This window comes from Physeter macrocephalus, chromosome 10 (assembly GCF_002837175.3).
Source record: "Physeter macrocephalus isolate SW-GA chromosome 10, ASM283717v5, whole genome shotgun sequence".
Lineage (NCBI taxonomy): Eukaryota > Metazoa > Chordata > Mammalia > Artiodactyla > Physeteridae > Physeter > Physeter macrocephalus.
Window position 1 is genome coordinate 25,876,434 of NC_041223.1, and position 6,000 is coordinate 25,882,433.

Genomic DNA, 6,000 nt, shown 5'->3' on the forward strand with positions numbered 1-6,000 from the left:
ATCACAAATGTATGGAAATGAAATTGATGAATTTAAAACAGGAACTAGTAGGTAGATACATTTAGATTAAAATTTCTCATGTAATTTACGTATAGTTTTTTTATTCATATATACGACAGGGAGTGGGTTAGACGGGGTGGAAAAACCTCATTATTTATTTGATACTTAAATTGTCATATATTATCATATTATATATTTTTCTTACAATAACTCTTGTTATAAGAATTTTTCCTAATTTTGCAGATTAGGAAGTTAAGGCTTGAATTAAGCAATCTTGGGGAAAACATTTCCAAGGTTTTCCAAGATGATACAATTCCAGGAGCCAGGTCTGGATATATCTAATGCCTCACTGTCTGTGAAGCAAAGGAAGTTTATATGACAAAGAAGTCCGTTCTTTAACAGGTGTAGCAGCCTTATATTTGGTGTACAATCCTAGAGATGGCAAATGTGGTATGACCATAAATACGAGCCTCATAGAAAAAAATTAGAACTCCTTTTTTTAGCATCCGTTATTTTTTGACACCTCCCTGATTTGCCTCTATCACCAGGCACAGTCAACTACCACCTCCTCTGGACTGCTTCTGTGCCAAGTACATGCTTTCATTAGTTCACATGCTATATTTTGTGTTGAAATTGTGTGACTGTCTTTCTTAACTTCACTGGAAGAAGACAAAGAATTATCTTTTAAGTTACATTCTCCTAAAGCTCAGTCGAGGCCTGACATCTATAGGCACATGAATGCTTTGGAAAGAATGAAGTGCTGGTGTCTCATTTTATGTGTGATCTGTATTACTCTTTGGAATGCTGTCAGGAAGAAGACCTCACCAGAGAGAGGCTCTTAGTGGATTGCATGCACCTGCAGTATGTGAGGGGACCCTGGGGGTTGTCCTGTCAGCTGCTGAAACTACGTCTAGCCTCTGGGCCAGTGCCTTCCTCTGTGGTGTCTGCTTATTCAAACTCAGCTGTTGCTGGAACTTAATCAGTGGGCCTACGCACTGTCCTGCCATTTACTTGAGCTTGTCAGAATCCACCCAAAGATGTTGCTAATAAAATAAGTTTAAGCAATTGTCACTTAAAATATCCAAAAATGTTCTCAGGAGAATTTTAATCTGAACAAGGAATTTAGCAAGTAGTTTGGAATAGAACAAATACCGTAACTGTTGTATGTTAGGTCGAGTACAGTTTATGAATAAGCAGGGGCTAATCTTAGACATAGAAAAGAACAATTAGAACATTCATAATCTTAGACATAGAAAAGAACAATTAGAACATTCATAACTGATTTAAGTATGTATTTTGAAGTCCTTTTTTACATTAAACTCTTCTCATCAGTTTAGAAATATTATCACATGAAAATGCTTGATGGATTTGACTTCACGATTCAAAATCAAAGAGAAATGAATTCCAAATACATCTTGACTATGTGCAGCCCAATAATTGACACAAAATTTCTTCCTTCAACAAACATTTCAACATTTTTGAAATAGTTATATTATTAAAGTCACAACGTATAGGTTCCTGATATTCTTTCCCCTGTAGACATCAGTCAATAATTATGTGTGTTTGTCCAAATAAGAACAAAAGCTAAACACCCCGTCCATGCCCCTGCAAACACACACACTTATGCTAACAGAATAAAATCTTTGTTGGATTTGTGATTACAGACAGAATTATGGAAATTCCATTCTATAAAAATTAGGTGGAGGGAACTTTTGGATTGTCGTCTAAAATGTTGTCCTGTTTATTCTAAATAATATTATATAGAAAGATTTAAGAAATTTGAGGATGTATTTTCTTTTGGCAATAAATTAATCAGGTGTCAAGCTAACCAGAAATGAGAAGCTTCTGTTTACGTAGGCCACAATTGCCTGCTCCAAGGCATTTACCTCTGCTTTTTTTCTTTTACTCTAGTTTATCACAATTAATTTTAATCTATCTGTCCTTTATAATCAAAATATAGCACAAATAATGCATTGAGAGACTCATTCTCAATCAAAATATAAACATAGGGAAATAATCAAAGCAGTAATTTTCACTAGAATCTCTTTAATATCAGAAATGGATGTAAATGACACTTAACCTGTTACCTTTGCATGGCCAGCGTACTATTCCACTTAGAGTTCTAATAAGGCAACAGTTTCCCAGGAGAGCTTATACATGGCCCAGTTACATTTCATTTCCTGATCATGCTCTCTCTTTTGAGATTTTAACCAAGTGGAAAAATAAAGTTTAAAGGATAACTAAGGATATAAAGGATTCAAAATCTGGGTAATCAGCTTTTGAATAACAATTGAAAACTCATTCTCTTTTTGGAATTTTATGAGAAATTATAGGATCTGAAACAACATAAATGCCCATATACAGGAGAATGTTTGAATAAACTGTGATGTGTCCCTACAAAAGCACACTCTGCAGCTGTAGAAAAGAATAAGCAGCATCTCTGTGGATGGAGGAATGAGAACGTGGCAATAGGAATAAGAGGGAGCAATACTTCTCTGATTATACCTTTTTGTGTCTCTCCGACTCTTAGAATCTTGGTAATGTCTCACATATTCAGAAATTTTTATTTTTCTCTAAGTTGACTGATTTTATGTTTTCAAATTTATTGTCATCATTGATATTATTTTAAAATCACACCTGTGTCTATGGTTAAGTTCTTTTTTTCATCCCCAGTTTTATTTGTGCCTTGTAAGTTTTTTCATCTTTGAACAAGACTATACAGATTTGTCAATTTTATTAATCTTTTCTAAAGACAATATTGGGTTTCTTGATTCTATCTTTGTTTTCTATTTTATTAATTTCCACTCTAAAATGTTTTTTTCTACTTTCTTTTAATTTATTTTGCTGCTCTGATTATTCTGAATTTCTTGATGAATGCTTAACCCTGGAAATTTTTAGTCTTTTTTCCTAATATGAGCATTTTTTGGCTATACATAACCCTCTAAGTATTTTTTTAGCTGCATCCACCGAGTTTTTATATGTATAACTTTCATTATTTAGTTCTGAGTATTTATAGATTTCAAATAATTTTGTTTGACCTAAGATTTATTTAGATATGCATTTAATTCCTACCTGTCAGAGGATTTTTCACTTACACTTGTTTTTGATTTATAAATAAGCTTGATTGTTTTCAGAGAACATATTTGTATGAAACCAGTTCTTTAAAATTTTATAGCATATTTTATAAAGTTATGTGGTTGGTTTTTCTTAAGTGTTCCATGTGTGGTTGAAAACCATGACTGTTCTCTAAGTGTTGACTTTAAGGTTCTGAATATTTTAATCAGATCTTAATCATTTTTTTCAAATAATACAAAGAACTTGGATCGCCTTAGCCCTACCCCCACCCCCAACTTGAATGATCTGATATTTTAGTTCTGTTTTTTTTTTAAGTTATTAATTTTGGGGGAGTGGATAGTTTTAGGCTTACAGAAAATACTGAGCAAAATGTACAGAGTTCCCATATTCCTTTTTACCCCATCCCCAATTAACCATATTTTTAACACCTTACATTAGTGAGGTAGATTTGTTATAATCAGTGAACCAATATTAATGCATTATTATTAGCTAAAGTTCATAGTTTAATATTACGGTTCATTCTGTTGTACTACGGGTCTTGACAAATGTATAATAACATGTATTCATCATTATAGTATCATACAAAATAATAGTTTCACTGCCTTAAAAATCCCCTGCCATTCACCTATTTATTCCTTCCCTCCTCCCCACAAATCCTTGGCAACCACTGATCTTTTTACTGTTCATAGTTTTGCCTCTTCCAGAATGTCATACAGTTGGAATCATACAGTGTGTGGCCTTTTCAGATTGCCTTCTTTCACTTAGCAACATGCAGTTAAGTTTCCTCCATGTCTTTTCATGGCTCCATAGCTCATTTCAATTCTGGGTGTTTTTTTTGTTTGTTTGGTTTTTTGAGTCCGAAAATAAGACACTCTCGTTTTAGGTAATTCTCGTTTAGATTTACCTATATATTTACAAATTTCTTGGCTTACTATACTTCTTGCATCAAATTTTCCTTTAGCAATCATTATTCATCTTCCTTTCATGAAGGAATAAAAGCACTCTTAAAAACACAAAATACATTTATTTTACTCTCATTGTTGAGGTAGCTTTTCTGAGCAAATATTTCCAGATTGACAGATATTTTTATCAGCATTTTGAAGCTGATATGCTGTTGTCTTCAATATCTGTTGTTGAAGAGTTAGTTATAACTCTTCAACAAGTAATGTCTATACCCTTGTAACTAACTGGTCTAGCCCCTCTATCTGGCTGCATTTAAAGAGTTTCTTTTTGTTTTTGGTCTTTAATATCATTATGAAATTAAAGGTGAAGATAACATTTTATTTAAATCTTATCATAAGTTGTGTTTTATACATCTATGGGTCCTTTTCTTTCATTAGCTGTTGGAAAATTTTGAATTACTATCCTATTGCCTTTCTTTCATTCCCTTTGAGATTGTTACTAAATGTATTTTACCTTTTTATTCTGTCCTCAGTGTCTCTTAACTTCTCTTTTCATGTTGCATGTCTTCAAATCTGTGCTGTGTTTTGCATTTATCAACTGGTTAGTAATTCCCTCCTCCACCAAGTCTAATCAGCTGCAAAACACATTCATTCTTGGGTTTTACATTTTAACAATAATTTTCATTTCTAGGTGCTTTAGGGTTTTTTCCCCTCAAAATTGGTTGGCAAATTTTCATAGTCTTATTCCTAGAATCCTTTATTTTTTGGTAACCTATTATTTATTTCTTTAAATATTTCTTAAAACTTCATTTCTTTATCTCATCATTTAAACGTCTGTGTCCTTTAAGGTTAAAGTCTGTTTATTTTTGCTTATCTCTCTCAGGAGACTGAGAATGGATTTTTCCCTGTGTGTTTGGTAACTTTTAAAATTGTGAGCTCACATTTGGTTGAACCTGATCTATGGGAATCCTGGGATACTAAATTGAAGATGCTTTCCCTAGAGATGATTTGCATTTAGTACTGATGGGGCCAACACCACCCTGGGATAACACTTTAGCCACACTTAAGAATTCAGGATTAAAAGTGAGAGTTGCAGATTCAGCTTTTGTCCACCTTGTTGGAAGCCCCAGGTTCAGTCTTTTAATTCCATGGTGATAGAGGGAAGTCTACCTTGCTGCTCTTTGCTCTGGTTTCAGCTTCACCTCACCCTGCCCGTCAGATTCTTGAGTATCCTTCTGCACATAGCTATAGGATAGAGAATTTCTTTTTTAAAATTCTTTAAAAAAATTTTTTATTGAAGTATAGTTGATTTAAAATGTTAATTTCTGCTGTACATCAGAGTGACTCAGTTATACACATATATACATTCTTTTTTAAATATTTTTTTCCATTATGGTTTATCACAGGAAATTGAATATAGTTCCCTGTGCTATACAGTAGGACCTTGTTGTTTATTCATTTTATATGTAACAGTCTGCATCTACTAACCCAAAATTCCCAGTCCATTCCTCTCCCACCCCCCTTCCCCTTGGCAACCACAAGTCTGTTCTCTATATCTGTGAGTCTATGAGTCTGTTTCTGTTTTGTAGATAGGTTCATTTGTGCCATATTTTATATTCCACATATAAGTGATATCATATGGTATTTCGCTTTCTCTTTCTGACTTACTTCACTTAGTATCAAAATATCCAGGTCCATCCATATTGCTGCAAATGGCATTTTTTCTTTTTTTACGGCTGAGTAGTATTCCATTGTATATTTTATCCATTCATCTGTTGATGGACATTTAGGTTGTTTCCATGTCTTGGCTATTTTAAACAGTGCTGCTATGAACATAGGGGTGCATGTATCTTTTTGAAATATAGTTTTGTCTGGATATATGCCTGGAATGGGATTGCTGGATCGTATGGTAATTCTATTTTTAGTTTTCTGAGGACCCTCCATACTGTTCTCCATAGTGGCCGCACCAACTTACATTTCCACCAACAGTGTAGGAGGGTTCTGTTTTCTCCACACCCTCTCC